Below are 20993 nucleotides of genomic sequence, written 5' to 3'. Positions count from 1 at the left end.
CATGCGCACTTTCCTTCATGGGAGTAATGTTTCAAACAGTCTACGCTTTGATCGATCCCTGGCAGACCAGTAGTAGTTTCCGATGGACAGCTAGAGGTATTCTGTAATCTGTAGACCTTCAATGTGTTGATGAAACACAGACATTGCCTCGGTATTGAATACAACAGTCACCATGCGCACCTTCCTCCATGGGAGTAATATCTCAATGAGTCTACGCTTTGATCGTTCCTTGGAAGACCAGTAGTAGTTTCCGAAGCATATCTGTGTGCATTCTGTAATGTGTGGACTATCAGAGTGTTGATGAAACACAGATATTGCATCGGGATTGAATACAACAGTCACCATGCGCTCTTTCCTCCATGGGAGTAATGTCTCAAACAGTTACGCTTGGATCGTTTCCTGGAAGACAAGTAGTTCTTTCCGATGCACATCTGGTGTCATTCTGTAATCTGTGGACTATCAGAGTGTTGATGAAACACAGATATTGAATCGGGATTGAATACAACGGTCACCATGCGCACTTTCCTCCATGGGCGTAATGTCTCAAACAGTTTACGCTTTGATCGTTCCCTGGAAGACCAGTAGTAGTTTCCGATGCACATCTGGAGGAATTCTGTAATGTGTGGACTATCAGAGTGTCGATGAAACACTGAAATTGCATCGGGATCGAATACAACAGTCACCATGCGCACTTTCCTCCATGCTAGTAATGTCTCAAACAGTCTACGCTTTGATCGTTCCCTGCAAGACCAGTAGTAGTTTCCGATCCACATCTGGAGGCATTCTGTAATCTGTGAACCCTCAAAGTGTTGACGAAACACAGAAATTGCATCGGGATTGAATACAACAGTCACCATGCGCACTTTCCTCCATGGGAGTAATGTCTCAAACTGTCTACGCTTTGACCGTTTCCTGCAAGACCAGTAGTAGTTTCCGATGCACATCTCTAGGCATTCTGTAATCTGTGGACTATCTGTGTGTTGATGAAACACAGAAATTGCATCGGAATTGAATACAACAATCACCATGCGCACTATCCTCCATGGGAGTAATGTCTCAAACAGTCTACGCTTTGATCGATCCCTTGAAGACCAGTAGTAGTTTCCGATGGACAGCTGGAGGCATTCTGTAATCTGTGGACCTTCAAAGTGTTGATGAAACACAGAAATTGCCTCGGTATTGAATACAACAATCACCATGCGCACTTCCCTCCATGGGAGTAATGTCTCAAACAGTCTACGCTTTGATCGTTCCCTGGAAGACCAATAGTAGTGTCCGAAGCACATCTGGGTGCATTCTGTAATGTGTGGACTATCAGAGTGTTGATGAAACACAGATATTGCATCGGGATTGAATACAACAGTCACCATGCGTAATTTCCTCCACGGGAGTAATGTCTTAAACAGTCTACGATTTGACCGTTCCCTGGAAGCCCAGTAGTAGCTTCCGATGCACATCTGGAGGTATTCTGTAATCTGTGGACCTTCAAAGTGTTGATGAAACACAGAAATTGACTCGGTATTGAATACAACAGTCACCATGCGCACCTTCCTCCATGGGAGTAATATCTCAATGAGTCTACGCTTTGATCTTTCCTTGGAAGACCAGTAGTAGTTTCCGAAGCATATCTGGGTGCATTCTGTAAGGTGTGGACTATCAGAGTGTTGATGAAACACAGATATTGCATCGGGATTGAATACAACAGTCACCATGCGCTCTTTCCTCCATGGGAGTAATGTCTCAAACAGTTACGCTTGGATCGTTTCCTGGAAGACAAGTAGTTCTTTCCGATGCACATCTGGTGTCATTCTGTAATCTGTGGACTATCAGAGTGTTGATGAAACACAGATATTGAATCGGGATTGAATACAACGGTCACCATGCGCACTTTCCTCCATGGGCGTAATGTCTCAAACAGTTTACGCTTTGATCGTTCCCTGGAAGAGCAGTAGTAGTTTCCGATGCACATCTGGGGGCATTCTGTAATGTGTGGGCTATCAGAGTGTCAATGAAACACTGAAATTGCATCGGGATCGAATACAACAGTCAACATGCGCACTTTCCTCCATGGGAGTAATGTCTCAAACAGTCTACGCTTTGATCGTTCCCTGCAAGACCAGTAGTAGTTTCCGATGCACATCTGGAGGCATTCTGTAATCTGTGAACCCTCAAAGTGTTGACGAAACACAGAAATTGCATCAGGATTGAATACAACAGTCACCATGCGCACTTTCCTCCATGGGAGTAATGTCTCAAACTGTTCACGCTTTGATCGTTTCCTGCAAGACCAGTAGTAGTTTCCGATGCACATCTGGAGGCATTCTGTAATCTGTGGACTATCTGTGTGTTGATGAAACACAGAAATTGCATCGGAATTGAATACAACAGTCACCATGCGCACTATCCTCCATGGGAGTAATGTCTCAAACAGTCTACGCTTTGATCGATCCCTGGAAGACCAGTAGTAGTTTCCGATGGACAGCTGGAGTTATTCTGTAATCTGTGGACCTTCAAAGTGTTGATGAAACTCAGAAATTGCCTCGGTATTGAATACAAGAATCACCATGCGCACTTCCCTCCATGGGAGTAATGTCTCAAACAGTCTACGCTTTGATCGTTCCCTGGAAGACCAATAGTAGTTTCCGAACCACATCTGGGTGCATTCTGTAATGTGTGGACTATCAGAGTGTTGATGAAACACAGATATTGCATCGGGATTGAATACAACAGTGACCATGCGCAATTTCCTCCACGGGAGTAATGTCTTAAACAGTCTACGCTTTGACCGTTCCCTGGAAGCCCAGTAGTAGCTTCCGATGCACATCTGGAGGTATTCTGTAATCTGTGGACCTTCAAAGTGTTGATGAAACACAGAAATTGCCTCGGTATTGAATACAACAGTCACCATGCGTACATTCCTCCATGGGAGTAATGTCTCAAACAGTTTACGCTTTGATCGTTCCCTGGAAGACCAGTAATAGTTTCCGATCCACATCTGGGGGCATTCTGTAATCTGTGGACTATCAGAGTGTCGATGAAACACAGAAATGGAATCGGGATGGAATACAGCATTCACCATGCGCACTTTCCTCCATGGGAATAATGTCTCAAACAGTCTACGCTTTGATCGTTCCCTGCAAGACCAGTAGTAGTTTCCGAAGCACATCTAGGTGCATTCTGTAATGTGTGGACTCTCAGAGTGTTGATGAAACACAGATATTGCATCGGGATTGAATACAACAGTCACCATGCGTACTTTTCTCCATGGGAGTAATGTCTCAAACAGTTTACGCTTTGATCGTTCCCTGGAAGACCAGTAGTAGTTTACGGTGCACATCTGGGGGCATTCTGTAATCTGTGGACTATCAGAGTTTCGAAGAAACACAGAAATGGCATCGGGATGGAATACAACGGTCACCATGCGCACTTACCTCCATGGGCGTAATGTCTCAAACTGTCTACGCTTTGATCGTTCCCTGCAACACCAGTAGTAGTTTCCGATGGACAGCTGGAGGTATTCTGTAATCTGTGGACCTTCAAAGTGTTGATGAAACACAGAAATTGCCTCGGTATTGAATACAACAGTCACCATGCGCACCTTCCTCCATGGGAGTAATGTCTCAAACAGTCTAGGCTTTGATCGTTCCCTGGAAGACCAGTAGTAGTTTCCGATGCACATCTGGGGGCATTCTGTAATGTGTGGACAAATCAGAGTGTCGATGAAACACTGAAATTTCATCGGGATTGAATACAACAGTCACCATGCGCACATTCCTCCATGGGAGTAATGTCTCAAACAGTTTACGCTTTGATCGTTCCCTGCACGACCTGCAGTAGTTTCCGATGCACATCTGGTAGGCATTCTGTAATCTGCGAACTCTCAAAGTGTTGACGAAACACAGAAATTGAATCGGGATTGAATACAACAGTCACCATGCGTACTTTCCTCCATGGGAGTAATGTCTCAAACAGTCTACGCTTTGATCGTTCCCTGGAAGACCAGTAGTAGCTTCCGAAGCACATCTGGGTGCATTCTGTAATGAGTGGACTATCAGAGTGTTGATGAAAGACAGATATTGCATCCGGATTGAATACAACAGTCACCATGCGCAATTTCCTCCATGTCAGTAAAGTCTCAAACAGTCTACAATTTGATCGTTCCCTGGAAGGCCAGTAGTAGTTTCCGGTGCACATCTGGTTTCATTCTGTAATCTGTGGACTATCAGAGTGTCGATGAAACACAGGAATGGCATCGGGATTGAGTACAACAGTCACCATGAGCACTTTCCTCCATGGGAGTAATGTTTCAAACAGTCTACGCTTTGATCATTCCCTGGAAGACCAGTAGTAGTTTCCGATGCACATCTGGAGGCATTCTGTAATCTGTGGACTATCAGAGTGTTATGAAACACAGAAATTGCATCGGGATGGAATACAACAGTCACCATGCGCACTTTCCTCCAATTGAGTAATGTCTCAAAGAGTCCACGCTTTGATCGTTCCCTGCAAGACCAATAGTAGTTTCCGATGGACATATGGAGGCATTCTGTAATCTGTGGACCTTCAAAGTGTTTATGAAACACAGAAATTGCCTCGGGATTAAATACAACAGTCACCATGCGCACTTTCCTCCAATTGAGTAATGATTCAAAGAGTCCACGCTTTGATCGTTCCCTGAAAGACCAATAGTAGTTTCCGATGGACATATGGAGGTATTCTGTAATCTGTGGACCTTCAAAGTTTTGATGAAACACAGAAATTGCCTCGGTATTGAATACAACAGTCACCATGCGCACCTTCGTCCATGGGAGTAATGTCTCAAACAGTTTACGCTTCGATCGTTCCCTGGAAGACAAGTAGTAGTTTCCGAAGCATATCTGGGTGCATTCTGTAATGTGTAGACTATCAGAGTGTTGTTCAAACACAGAAATTGCATCGGGATTGAATACAACAGTTACCATGCGCACTTTCCTCCATGGGAGTAATGTCTCAAACAGTCTACGCTTTGATCGTTCCCTGGAAGACCAGTAGTAGTTTCCGATGCACATCTGGAGGCATTCTGTAATCTGTGGACTATCAGAGTGTTATGAAACACAGAAATTGCATCGGGATTGAATACAACAGTCACCATGCGCAATTACCTCCATGGGAGTAATGTCTCAAACAGTCTACAATTTGATCGTTCCCTGGAAGACCAGTAGTGGTTTCCGGTGCACATCTGGGGGCATTCTGTAATCTGTGGACCATCAGAGTGTTGATGAAACGCAGATATTGCAACGTGATTGAATAAAACAATCACCATGCGAACTTTCCTCCATGGGAGTAATGTCTCAAACAGTCTACGCTTTGATCGTTCCCTGCAAGACCAATAGTAGTTTCCGATGGACATATGGAGGAATTCTGTAATCTGTGGACTATCAGAGTGTTCTTGAAACACAGAAGTTGCCTCGGGATTAAATACAACAGTCATCATGCGCATTTTCCTCCATGGATGTAATGTCTCAAACAGTCTACGCATTGATCGTTCCCTGGAAGACCAGTAGTAGTTTCCGATGCACATCTGGAGGCATTCTGTAACCTGTAAGCTATCAGAGTGTTGTTCAAACACAGAAATTGCATCGGATTGAATACAACAGTTACCATGCGCACTTTCCTCCATGGGAGTAAAGTCTCAAAGCGTCTACGCTTTGATCGGTTCCTGGAAGACCAGTAGTAGTTTCCGGTGCACATCTGGTTTCATTCTGTAATCTGTGGACTATCAGAGTGTCGATGAAACACAGAAATGGCATCGGGATGGAATACAACATTCACCATGCGCACTTTCCTCCATGGAAGTAATGTCTCAAAGAGTCCACGCTTTGATCGTTCCCTGCAAGACCAATAGTAGTTTCCGATGGACATATGGAGGCATTCTGTAATCTGTGGACCTTCCAAGTGTTGATGAAACACAGAAATTGCCTCGGTATTGAATACAACAGTCACCATGCGCACCTTTCTGCATGGGAGTAATATCTCAAACAGTCTACGCTTTGTTCGTTCCCTGGAAGACCAGTAGTAGTTTCCGATGCACATCTGGAGGCATTCTGTAATCTGTGGACTATCAGAGTGTTATGAAACACAGGAATTGCTTCGGGATTGAATACAACAGTCACCATGCGCAATTACCTCCATGGGAGGAATGTCTCAAACAGTCTACGATTTGATCGTTCCCTGGAAGACCAGTAGTGGTTTCCGGTGCACATCTGGGGGCATTCTGTAATCTGTGGACTATCAGAGTGTTGTTCAAACACAGAAATTGCATCGGGATTGAATACAACAGTTACCATGCGCACTTTCCTCCATGGGAGTAATGTCTCAAACAGTCTACGCTTTGATCGTTCCCTGGAAGACCAGTGGTAGTTTCCGATGCACATCTGGAGGCATTCTGTAATCTGTGGACTATCAGAGTGTTATGAAACACAGGAATTGCTTCGGGATTGAATACAACAGTCACCATGCGCAATTACCTCCATGGGAGTAATGTCTCAAACAGTCTACGATTTGATCGTTCCCTGGAAGACCAGTAGTGGTTTCCGGTGCACATCTGGGGGCATTCTGTAATCTGTGGACTATCAGAGTGTTGATGAAACACAGAATTTGCATCGGGATTGAATACAACAGACACCATGCGAACTTTCCCCTATGGGAGTATTGTCTCAAACAGTCTACCCTTTGATCGTTCCCTGGAGGACCAGTAGTAGTTTCCGATGCACATCTGGTTTCATTCTGTAATCTGGGGACTATCAGAGTGTCGATGAAACACAGAAATGGCATCGGGATGGAATACAACAGTCACCATGCGCACTTTCCTCCAATTGAGTATTGTCTCAAAGAGTCCACGCTTTGATCGTTCCCTGCAAGACCAATAGTAGTTTCCGATGGACATATGGAGGCATTCTTTAATCTGTGGACTATCAGATTGGTCTTGAAACACAGAAATTGCCTCGGGATTAAATACAACAGTCATCATGCGCATTTTCCTCCATGGGAGTAATGTCTCAAACAGTCTACGCTTTGATCGCTCCCTGGAAGACCAGTTGTGGTTTCCGATGCACATCTGGAGTCATTCTGTAACCTGTAAGCCATCAGAGTGTTGTTCAAACACAGAAATTGCATCGGATTGAATACAACAGTTACCATGTGCACTTTCCTCCATGGGAGTAATGTCTCAAAGAGTCTACGCTTTGATCGGTTCCTGGAAGACCAGTAGTAGTTTCCGATGCACATCTGGAGGCATTCTGTAATCTGTGGACCTTCAAAGTGTTGATGAAACACAGAAATTGCATCGGGATTGAATACAACGGTAACCACGCGCACTTTCCTCCATGGGAGTAATGTCTCAAACAGTCTACAATTTGATCGTTCCCTGGAAGGCCAGTAGTAGTTTCCGGTGCACATCTGGTTTCATTCTGTAATCTGTGGACTATCAGAGTGTCGATGAAACACAGAAATGGCATCGGGATGGAATACAACAGTCACCATGCGCACTTTCCTCCAATTGAGTAATGTCTCAAAGAGTCCACGCTTTCATCGTTCCCTGCAAGATCAATAGTAGTTTCCGATGGTCATATGGAGGTATTCTGTAATCTGTGGACCTTCCAAGTGTTGATGAAACACAGAAATTGCCTCGGTATTGAATACAACAGTCACCATGCGCACCTTCCTCCATGGGAGTAATATCTCAAACAGTCTACGCTTTGTTCGTTCCCTGGAAGACCAGTAGTAGTTTCCGAACCATATCTGGGTGCATTCTGTAATGTGTGGACTATCAGAGTATTGATGAATCACAGATATAGCATCGGGATTGAATACAACAGTCACCAAGCGCAATTTCCTCCATGGGAGTAATGTCTCAAACAGTCTACGCTTTGATCATTGCCTATAAGACCAGTAGTGGATTCCGGTGCACATCTGGGGGCATTCTGTAATCTGTGGACTATCAGAGTGTTGTTCAAACACATAAATTGCATCGGGATTGAATACAACAGTTACCATGCGCACTTTCCTCCATGGGAGTAATGTCTCAAACAGTCTACGCTTTGATCGTTCCCTGGAAGACCAGTAGTAGTTTCCGATGCACATCTGGAGGCATTCTGTAATCTGTGGACTATCAGAGTGTTATGAAACACAGAAATTGCTTCGGGATTGAATACAACAGTCACCATGCGCAATTACCTCCATGGGAGTAATGTCTCAAACAGTCTACGATTTGATCGTTCCCTGGAAGACCAGTAGTGGTTTCCGGTGCACATCTGGTTTCATTCTGTAATCTGTGGACTATCAGAGTGTCGATGAAACACAGAAATGGCATCGGGATGGAATACAACAGTCACCATGCGCACTTTCCTCCAATTGAGTAATGTCTCAAAGAGTGCACGCTTTGATCGTTCCCTGCAAGACCAATAGTAGTTTCCGATGGACATATGGATTCATTCTGTAATCTGTGGACCTTCAAAGTCTTGATGAAACACAGAAATTGCCTCGGGATTAAATACAACAGTCACCATGCGCACTTTTCTCCAATTGAGTAATGTCTCAAAGAGTCCACGCTTTCATCGTTCCCTGCAAGACCAATAGTAGTTTCCGATGGTCATATGGAGGTATTCTGTAATCTGTGGACCTTCCAAGTGTTGATGAAACACAGATATTGACTCGGGATTGAATACAACAGTCACCATGCGCACTTTCCTCCATGGGAGTAATGTCTCAAACAGTCAACGCTTTGATCGTTTCCTGGAAGACCAGTAAAAGTTTCCAATGCACATGTGGAGGCATTCTGTAATCTGTGGACCTTCAAAGTGTTGACGAAACACAGAAATTGCATCGGGATTGAATACGACAGTCACCATGCGCACTTTCCTCCATGGGAGTAATGTCTCAAACAGTCTACGCTTTGATCGTTCCCTGGAAGACCAGTAGTAGTTTCCGAAGCACATCTGGGTGAATTCTGTAATGTGTGGACTATCAGAGTGTTGATGAAACGCAAATGTTGCATCGTGATTGAATAAAACAGTCACCATGCGAACTTCCCTCCATGGGAGTAATGTCTCAAACAGTCTACGTTTTGATCGTTCCCTGCAAGACCAGTAAAAGTTTCCGATGCCCATCTGGAGAAATTCTGTAATCTGTTGACCTTCAAAATTTTGATGGAACACAGAAATTGCATCGGGATTGAATACAATTGTCACCATGCGCACTTTCCTCTATGGGAGTATTGTCTCAAACAGTCTACGCTTTGATCGTTCCCTGGAGGACCAGTAGTAGTTTCCGGTGCACATCTGGTTTCATTCTGTAATCTGGGGACTATCAGAGTGTCGATGAAACACAGAAATGGCATCGGGATGGAATACAACAGCCACCATGCGCACTTTCCTCCAATTGAGTATTGTCTCAAAGAGTCCACGCTTTGATCGTTCCCTGCAAGACCAATAGTAGTTTCCGATGGACATATGGAGGCATTCTTTAATCTGTGGACTATCAGATTGGTCTTGAAACACAGAAATTGCCTCGGGATTAAATACAACAGTCATCATGCGCATTTTCCTCTATGGGAGTAATGTCTCAAACAGTCTACGCTTTGATCGCTCCCTGGTAGACCAGTAGTGGTTTCCGATGCACATCTGGAGTCATTCTGTAACCTGTAAGCTATCAGAGTATTGTTCAAACACAGAAATTGCATCGGATTGAATACAACAGTTACCATGTGCACTTTCCTCCATGGGAGTAATGTCTCAAAGAGTCTACGCTTTGATCGGTTCCTGGAAGACCAGTAGTAGTTTCCGATGCACATCTGGAGGCATTCTGTAATCTGTGGACCTTCAAAGTGTTGATGAAACACAGAAATTGCATCGGGATTGAATACAACGGTCACCACGCGGACTTTCCTCCATGGGAGTAATGTCTCAAACAGTCTACAACTTGATCGTTCCCTGGAAGGCCAGTAGTAGTTTCCGGTGCACATCTGGTTTCATTCTGTAATCTGTGGACTATCAGAGTGTCGATGAAACACAGAAATGGCATCGGGATGGAATACAACAGTCACCATGCGCACTTTCCTCCAATTGAGTAATGTCTCAAAGAGTGCACGCTTTGATCGTTCCCTGCAAGACCAATAGTAGTTTCCGATGGACATATGGAGGCATTCTGTAATCTGTGGACCTTCAAAGTGTTGATGAAACACAGAAATTGCCTCGGGATTAAATACAACAGTCACCATGCGCACTTTCCTCCAATTGAGTAATGTCTCAAAGAGTCCACGCTTTCATCGTTCTCTGCAAGACCAATAGTAGTTTCCGATGGTCATATGGAGGTATTCTGTAATCTGTGGACCTTCCAAGTGTTGATGAAACACAGAAATTGCCTCGGTATTGAATACAACAGTCACCATGCGCACCTTCCTCCATGGGAGTAATATCTCAAACAGTCTACGCTTTGTTCGTTCCCTGGAAGACCAGTAGTAGTTTCCGAACCATATCTGGGTGCATTCTGTAATGTGTGGACTATCAGAGTATTGATGAATCACAGATATAGCATCGGGATTGAATACAACAGTCACCAAGCGCAATTTCCTCCATGGGAGTAATGTCTCAAACAGTCTACGCTTTGATCATTGCCTATAAGACCAGTAGTGGATTCCGGTGCACATCTGGGGGCATTCTGTAATCTGTGGACTATCAGAGTGTTGTTCAAACACAGAAATTGCATCGGGATTGAATACAACAGTTACCATGCGCACTTTCCTCCATGGGAGTAATGTCTCAAACAGTCTACGCTTTGATCGTTCCCTGGAAGACCAGTAGTAGTTTCCGATGCACATCTGGAGGCATTCTGTAATCTGTGGATTATCAGAGTGTTATGAAACACAGAAATTGCTTCGGGATTGAATACAACAGTCACCATGCGCAATTACCTCCATGGGAGTAATGTCTCAAACAGTCTACGATTTGATCGTTCCCTGGAAGACCAGTAGTGGTTTCCGGTGCACATCGGGTTTCATTCTGTAATCTGTGGACTATCAGAGTGTCGATGAAACACAGATATGGCATCGGGATGGAATACAACAGTCACCATGCGCACTTTCCTCCAATTGAGTAATGTCTCAAAGAGTGCACGTTTTGATCGTTCCCTGCAAGACCAATAGTAGTTTCCGATGGACATATGGAGGCATTCTGTAATCTATGGACCTTCAAAGTGTTGATGAAACACAGAAATTGCCTCGGGATTAAATACAACAGTCACCATGCGCACTTTCCTCCAATTGAGTAATGTCTCAAAGAGTCCACGCTTTCATCGTTCCCTGCAAGACCAATAGTAGTTTCCGATGGTCATATGGAGGTATTCTGTAATCTGTGGACCTTCCAAGTGTTGATGAAACACAGAAATTGCCTCGGTATTGAATACAACAGTCACCATGCGCACCTTCCTCCATGGGAGTAATATCTCAAACAGTCTACGCTTTGTTCGTTCCCTGGAAGACCAGTAGTAGTTTCCGAACCATATCTGGTTGCATTCTGTAATGTGTGGACTATCAGAGTATTGATGAATCACAGATATAGCATCGGGATTGAATACAACAGTCACCAAGCGCAATTTCCTCCATGGGAGTAATGTCTCAAACAGTCTACGCTTTGATCATTGCCTATAAGACCAGTAGTGGATTCCGGTGCACATCTGGGGGCATTCTGTAATCTGTGGACTATCAGAGTGTTGTTCAAACACAGAAATTGCATCGGGATTGAATACAACAGTTACCATGCCCACTTTCCTCCATGGGAGTAATGTCTCAAACAGTCTACGCTTTGATCGTTCCCTGGACGACCAGTAGTAGTTTCCGATGCACATCTGGAGGCATTCTGTAATCTGTGGACTATCAGAGTGTTATGAAACACAGAAATTGCTTCGGGATTGAATACAACAGTCACCATGCGCAATTACCTCCATGGGAGTAATGTCTCAAACAGTCTACGATTTGATCGTTCCCTGGAAGACCAGTAGTGGTTTCCGGTGCACATCTGGGGGCATTCTGTAATCTGTGGACTATCAGAGTGTTGATGAAACACAGAATTTGCATCGGGATTGAATACAACAGACACCATGCGCACTTTCCTCCATGGGAGTAATGTCTCAAAATGTCTACGCTTTGATCGTTCCCTGCTAGACCAGTAGTAGTTTCCGATGCACATTTGGAGGCATTCGGTAATCTGTGGACCTTCAAAATCTTGATGAAACACAGATATTGACTCGGGATTGAATACAACAGTCACCATGCGCACTTTCCTCCATGGGAGTAATGTCTCAAACAGTCAACGCTTTGATCGTTTCCTGGAAGACCAGTAAAAGTTTCCAATGCACATGTGGAGGCATTCTGTAATCTGTGGACCTTCAAAGTGTTGACGAAACACAGAAATTGCATCGGGATTGAATACGACAGTCACCATGCGCACTTTCCTCCATGGGAGTAATGTCTCAAACAGTCTACGCTTTGATCGTTCCCTGGAAGACCAGTAGTAGTTTCCGAAGCACATCTGGGTGAATTCTGTAATGTGTGGACTATCAGAGTGTTGATGAAACGCAAATGTTGCATCGTGATTGAATAAAACAGTCACCATGCGAACTTTCCTCCATGGGAGTAATGTCTCAAACAGTCTACGCTTTGATCGTTGCCTGCAAGACCAGTAAAAGTTTCCGATGCCCATCTGGAGAAATTCTGTAATCTGTTGACCTTCAAAATTTTGATGAAACACAGAAATTGCATCGGGATTGAATACAATTGTCACGATAGGCACTTTCCTCTATGGGAGTATTGTCTCAAAGAGTCTACGCTTTGATCGTTCCCTGGAGGACCAGTAGTAGTTTCCGATGCACATCTGGTTTCATTCTGTAATCTGGGGACTATCAGAGTGTCGATGAAACACAGAAATGGCATCGGGATGGAATACAACAGTCACCATGCGCACTTTCCTCCAATTGAGTATTGTCTCAAAGAGTCCACGCTTTGATCGTTCCCTGCAAGACCAATAGTAGTTTCCGATGGACATATGGAGGCATTCTTTAATCTGTGGACTATCAGATTGGTCTTGAAACACAGAAATTGCCTCGGGATTAAATACAACAGTCATCATGCGCATTTTCCTCCATGGGAGTAATGTCTCAAACAGTCAACGCTTTGATCGCTCCCTGGAAGACCAGTAGTGGTTTCCGATGCACATCTGGAGTCATTCTGTAACCTGTAAGCTATCAGAGTGTTGTTCAAACACAGAAATTGCATCGGATTGAATACAACAGTTACCATGTGCACTTTCCTCCATGGGAGTAATGTTTCAAAGAGTCTACGATTTGATCGGTTCCTGGAAGACCAGTAGTAGTTTCCGATACACATCTGGAGGCATTCTGTAATCTGTGGACCTTCAAAGTGTTGATGAAACACAGAAATTGCATCGGGATTGAATACAACGGTCACCACGCGCACTTTCCTCCATGGGAGTAATGTCTCAAACAGTCTGCAATTTGATCGTTCCCTGGAAGGCCAGTAGTAGTTTCCGGTGCACATCTGGTTTCATTCTGTAATCTGTGGACTATCAGAGTGTCGATGAAACACAGAAATGGCATCGGGATGGAATACAACAGTCACCATGCGCACTTTCCTCCAATTGAGTAATGTCTCAAAGAGTGCACGCTTTGATCGTTCCCTGCAAGACCAATAGTAGTTTCCGATGGACATATGGAGGCATTCTGTAATCTGTGGACCTTCAAAGTGTTGATGAAACACAGAAATTGCCTCGGGATTAAATACAACAGTAACCATGCGCACTTTCCTCCAATTGAGTAATGTCTCTAAGAGTCCACGCTTTCATCGTTCCCTGCAGGACCAATAGTAGTTTCCGATGGTCATATGGAGGTATTCTGTAATCTGTGGACCTTCCAAGTGTTGATGAAACACAGAAATTGCCTCGGTATTGAATACAACAGTCACCATGCGCACCTTCCTCCATGGGAGTAATATCTCAAACAGTCTACGCTTTGTTCGTTCCCTGGAAGACCAGTAGTAGATTCCGAACCATATCTGGGTGCATTCTGTAATGTGTGGACTATCAGAGTATTGATGAATCACAGATATAGCGCGGGATTGAATACAACAGTCACCAAGCGCAATTTCCTCCATGGGAGTAATGTCTCAAACAGTCTACGCTTTGATCATTGCCTATAAGACCAGTAGTGGATTCCGGTGCACATCTGGGGGCATTCTGTAATCAGTGGACTATCAGAGTGTTGTTCAAACACAGAAATTGCATCGGGATTGAATACAACAGTTACCATGCGCACTTTCCTCCATGGGAGTAATGTCTCAAACAGTCTACGCTTTGATCGTTCCCTGGAAGACCAGTAGTAGTTTCCGATGCACATCTGGAGGCATTCTGTAATCTGTGGACTATCAGAGTGTTATGAAACACAGAAATTGCTTCGGGATTGAATACAACAGTCACCATGCGCAATTACCTCCATGGGAGTAATGTCTCAAACAGTCTACGATTTGATCGTTCCCTGGAAGACCAGTAGTGGTTTCCGGTGCACATCTGGTTTCATTCTGTAATCTGTGGACTATCAGAGTGTCGATGAAACACAGAAATGGCATCGGGATGGAATACAACAGTCACCATGCGCACTTTCCTCCAATTGAGTAATGTCTCAAAGAGTGCACCGCTTTGATCGTTCCCTGCAAGACCAATAGTAGTTTCCGATGGACATATGGAGGCATTCTGTAATCTGTGGAAACACGCGATCTAGTGTAACACAGAAATTGCCTCGGGATTAAATACAACAGTCACCATGCGCACTTTTCTCCAATTGAGTAATGTCTCAAAGAGTCCACGCTTTCATCGTTCCCTGCAAGACCAATAGTAGTTTCCGATGGTCATATGGAGGTATTCTGTAATCTGTGGACCTTCCAAGTGTTGATGAAACACAGAAATTGCCTCGGTATTGAATACAACAGTCACCATGCGCACCTTCCTCCATGGGAGTAATATCTCAAACAGTCTACGCTTTGTTCGTTCCCTGGAAGACCAGTAGTAGTTTCCGAACCATATCTGGGTGCATTCTGTAATGTGTGGACTATCAGAGTATTGATGAATCACAGATATAGCATCGGGATTGAATACAACAGTCACCAAGCGCAATTTCCTCCATGGGAGTAATGTCTCAAACAGTCTACGCTTTGATCATTGCCTATAAGACCAGTAGTGGATTCCGGTGCACATCTGGGGGCATTCTGTAATCTGTGGACTATCAGAGTGTTGTTCAAACACAGAAATTGCATCGGGATTGAATACAACAGTCACCATGCGCAATTACCTCCATGGGAGTAATGTCTCAAACAGTCTACGATTTGATCGTTCCCTGGAAGACCAGTAGTGGTTTCCGGTGCACATCTGGGGGCATTCTGTAATCTGTGGACTATCAGAGTGTTGATGAAACACAGAATTTGCATCGGGATTGAATACAGCAGACACCATGCGCACTTTCCTCCATGGGAGTAATGTCTCAAAATGTCTACGCTTTGATCGTTCTCTGCAAGACCAGTAGTAGTTTCCGATGCACATTTGGAGGCATTCGGTAATCTTTGGACCTTCAAAATCTTGATGAAACACAGATATTGACTCGGGATTGAATACAACAGTCACCATGCGCACTTTCCTCCATGGGAGTAATGTCTCAAACAGTCAACGCTTTGATCGTTTCCTGGAAGACCAGTAAAAGTTTCCAATGCACATGTGGAGGCATTCTGTAATCTGTGGACCTTCAAAGTGTTGACGAAACACAGAAATTGCATCGGGATTGAATACGACAGTCACCATGCGCACTTTCCTCCATGGGAGTAATGTCTCAAACAGTCTACACTTTGATCGTTCCCTGGAAGACCAGTAGTAGTTTCCGAAGCACATCTGGGTGAATTCTGTAATGTGTGGACTATCAGAGTGTTGATGAAACGCAAATGTTGCATCGTGATTGAATAAAACAGTCACCATGCGAACTTTCCTCCATGGGAGTAATGTCTCAAACAGTCTACGCTTTGATCGTTCCCTGCAAGACCAGTAAAAGTTTCCGATGCCCATCTGGAGAAATTCTGTAATCTGTTGACCTTCAAAATTTTGATGGAACACAGAAATTGCATCGGGATTGAATACAATTGTCACCATGCGCACTTTCCTCTATGGGAGTATTGTCTCAAACAGTCTACGCTTTGATCGTTCCCTGGAGGACCAGTAGTAGTTTCCAGTGCACATCTGGTTTCATTCTGTAATCTGGGGACTATCAGAGTGTCGATGAAACACAGAAATGGCATCGGGATGGAATACAACAGTCACCATGCGCACTTTCCTCCAATTGAGTATTGTCTCAAAGAGTCCACGCTTTGATCGTTCCCTGCAAGACCAATAGTAGTTTCCGATGGACATATGGAGGCATTCTTTAATCTGTGGACTATCAGATTGGTCTTGAAACACAGAAATTGCCTCGGGATTAAATACAACAGTCATCATGCGCATTTTCCTCTATGGGAGTAATGTCTCAAACAGTCTACGCTTTGATCGCTCCCTGGTAGACCAGTAGTGGTTTCCGATGCACATCTGGAGTCATTCTGTAACCTGTAAGCTATCAGAGTGTTGTTCAAACACAGAAATTGCATCGGATTGAATACAACAGTTACCATGTGCACTTTCCTCCATGGGAGTAATGTCTCAAAGAGTCTACGCTTTGATCGGTTCCTGGAAGACCAGTAGTAGTTTCCGATGCACATCTGGTTTCATTCTGTAATCTGTGGACTATCAGAGTGTCGATGAAACACAGAAATGGCATCGGGATGGAATACAACAGTCACCATGCGCACTTTCCTCCAATTGAGTAATGTCTCAAAGAGTGCACGCTTTGATCGTTCCCTGCAAGACCAATAGTAGTTTCCGATGGACATATGGAGGCATTCTGTAATCTGTGGACCTTCAAAGTGTTGATGAAACACAGAAATTGCCTCGGGATTAAATACAACAGTAACCATGCGCACTTTCCTCCAATTGAGTAATGTCTCAAAGAGTCCACGCTTTCATCGTTCCCTGCAAGACCAATAGTAGTTTCCGATGGTCATATGGAGGTATTCTGTAATCTGTGGACCTTCCAAGTGTTGATGAAACACAGAAATTGCCTCGGTATTGAATACAACAGTCACTATGCGCACCTTCCTCCATGGGAGTAATATCTCAAACAGTCTACGCTTTGTTCGTTCCCTGGAAGACCAGTAGTAGTTTCCGAACCATATCTGGGTGCATTCTGTAATGTGTGGACTAACAGAGTATTGATGAATCACAGATATAGCATCGGGATTGAATACAACAGTCACCAAGCGCAATTTCCTCCATGGGAGTAATGTCTCAAACAGTCTACGCTTTGATCATTGCCTATAAGACCAGTAGTGGATTCCGGTGCACATCTGGGGGCATTCTGTAATCTGTGGACTATCAGAGTGTTGTTCAAACACAGAAATTGCATCGGGATTGAATACAACAGTTACCAGGCGCACTTTCCTCCATGGGAGTAATGTCTCAAACAGTCTACGCTTTGATCGTTCCCTGGAAGACCAGTAGTAGTTTCCGATGCACATCTGGAGGCATTCTGTAATCTGTGGATTATCAGAGTGTTATGAAACACAGAAATTGCTTCGGGATTGAATACAACAGTCACCATGCGCAATTACCTCCATGGGAGTAATGTCTCAAACAGTCTACGATTTGATCGTTCCCTGGAAGACCAGTAGTGGTTTCCGGTGCACATCGGGTTTCATTCTGTAATCTGTGGACTATCAGAGTGTCGATGAAACACAGATATGGCATCGGGATGGAATACAACAGTCACCATGCGCACTTTCCTCCAATTGAGTAATGTCTCAAAGAGTGCACGTTTTGATCGTTCCCTGCAAGACCAATAGTAGTTTCCGATGGACATATGGAGGCATTCTGTAATCTGTGGACCTTCAAAGTGTTGATGAAACACAGAAATAGCCTCGGGATTAAATACAACAGTCACCATGCGCACTTTCCTCCAATTGAGTAATGTCTCAAAGAGTCCACGCTTTCATCGTTCCCTGCAAGACCAATAGTCGTTTCCGATGGTCATATGGAGGTATTCTGTAATCTGTGGACCTTCCAAGTGTTGATGAAACACAGAAATTGCCTCGGTATTGAATACAACAGTCACCATGCGCACCTTCCTCCATGGGAGTAATATCTCAAACAGTCTACGCTTTGTTCGTTCCCTGGAAGACCAGTAGTAGTTTCCGAACCATATCTGGATGCATTCTGTAATGTGTGGACTATCAGAGTATTGATGAATCACAGATATAGCATCGGGATTGAATACAACAGTCACCAAGCGCAATTTCCTCCATGGGAGTAATGTCTCAAACAGTCTACGCTTTGATCATTGCCTATAAGACCAGTAGTGGATTCCGGTGCACATCTGGGGGCATTCTGTAATCTGTGGACTATCAGAGTGTTGTTCAAACACAGAAATTGCATCGGGATTGACTACAACAGTTACCATTCGCACTTTCCTCCATGGGAGTAATGTCTCAAACAGTCTACGCTTTGATCGTTCCCTGGACGACCAGTAGTAGTTTCCGATGCACATCTGGAGGCATTCTGTAATCTGTGGACTATCAGAGTGTTATGAAACACAGAAATTGCTTCGGGATTGAATACAACAGTCACCATGCGCAATTACCTCCATGGGAGTAATGTCTCAAACAGTCTACGATTTGATCGTTCCCTGGAAGACCAGTAGTGGTTTCCGGTGCACATCTGGGGGCATTCTGTAATCTGTGGACTATCAGAGTGTTGATGAAACACAGAATTTGCATCGGGATTGAATACAACAGACACCATGCGCACTTTCCTCCATGGGAGTAATGTCTCAAAATGTCTACGCTTTGATCGTTCCCTGCTAGACCAGTAGTAGTTTCCGATGCACATTTGGAGGCATTCGGTAATCTGTGGACCTTCAAAATCTTGATGAAACACAGATATTGACTCGGGATTGAATACAACAGTCACCATGCGCACTTTCCTCCATGGGAGTAATGTCTCAAACAGTCAACGCTTTGATCGTTTCCTGGAAGACCAGTAAAAGTTTCCAATGCACATGTGGAGGCATTCTGTAATCTGTGGACCTTCAAAGTGTTGACGAAACACAGAAATTGCATCGGGATTGAATACGACAGTCACCATGCGCACTTTCCTCCATGGGAGTAATGTCTCAAACAGTCTACGCTTTGATCGTTCCCTGGAAGACCAGTAGTAGTTTCCGAAGCACATCTGGGTGAATTCTGTAATGTGTGGACTATCAGAGTGTTGATGAAACGCAAATGTTGCATCGTGATTGAATAAAACAGTCACAATGTGAACTTTCCTCCATGGGAGTAATGTCTCAAACAGTCTACGCTTTGATCGTTGCCTGCAAGACCAGTAAAAGTTTCCGATGCCCGTCTGGAGAAATTCTGTAATCTGTTGACCTTCAAAATTTTGATGAAACACAGAAATTGCATCGGGATTGAATACAATTGTCACGATGCGCACTTTCCTCTATGGGAGTATTGTCTCAAACAGTCTACGCTTTGATCGTTCCCTGGAGGACCAGTAGTAGTTTCCGATGCACATCTGGTTTCATTCTGTAATCTGGGGACTATCAGAGTGTCGATGAAACACAGAAATGGCATCGGGATGGAATACAACAGTCACCATGCGCACTTTCCTCCAATTGAGTATTGTCTCAAAGAGTCCACGCTTTGATCGTTCCCTGCAAGACCAATAGTAGTTTCCGATGGACATATGGAGGCATTCTTTAATCTGTGGACTATCAGATTGGTCTTGAAACACAGAAATTGCCTCGGGATTAAATACAACAGTCATCATGCGCATTTTCCTCCATGGGAGTAATGTCTCAAACAGTCAACGCTTTGATCGCTCCCTGGAAGACCAGTAGTGGTTTCCGATGCACATCTGGAGTCATTCTGTAACCTGTAAGCTATCAGAGTGTTGCTCAAACACAGAAATTGCATCGGATTGAATACAACAGTTACCATGTGCACTTTCCTCCATGGGAGTAATGTCTCAAAGAGTCTACGATTTGATCGGTTCCTGGAAGACCAGTAGTAGTTTCCGATACACATCTGGAGGCATTCTGTAATCTGTGGACCTTCAAAGTGTTGATGAAACACAGAAATTGCATCGGGATTGAATACAACGGTCACCACGCGCACTTTCCTCCATGGGAGTAATGTCTCAAACAGTCTACAATTTGATCGTTCCCTGGAAGGCCAGTAGTAGTTTCCGGTGCACATCTGGTTTCATTCTGTAATCTGTGGACTATCAGAGTGTCGATGAAACACAGAAATGGCATCGGGATGGAATACAACAGTCACCATGCGCACTTTCCTCCAATTGAGTAATGTCTCAAAGAGTGCACGCTTTGATCGTTCCCTGCAAGACCAATAGTAGTTTCCGATGGACATATGGAGGCATTCTGTAATCTGTGGACCTTCAAAGTGTTGATGAAACACAGAAATTGCCTCGGGATTAAATACAACAGTAACCATGCGCACTTTCCTCCAATTGAGTAATGTCTCTAAGAGTCCACGCTTTCATCGTACCCTGCAAGACCAATAGTAGTTTCCGATGGTCATATGGAGGTATTCTGTAATCTGTGGACCTTCCAAGTGTTGATGAAACACAGAAATTGCCTCGGTATTGAATACAACAGTCACCATGCGCACCTTCCTCCATGGGAGTAATATCTCAAACAGTCTACGCTTTGTTCGTTCCCTGGAAGACCAGTAGTAGTTTCCGAACCATATCTGGGTGCATTCTGTAATGTGTGGACTATCAGAGTATTGATGAATCACAGATATAGCA

The sequence above is a fragment of the Schistocerca gregaria genome, chromosome 3 (genome assembly GCF_023897955.1).
Source record: "Schistocerca gregaria isolate iqSchGreg1 chromosome 3, iqSchGreg1.2, whole genome shotgun sequence".
NCBI classification, from domain to species: Eukaryota; Metazoa; Arthropoda; class Insecta; order Orthoptera; family Acrididae; genus Schistocerca; species Schistocerca gregaria.
This window is presented reverse-complemented; position numbering follows the sequence as displayed.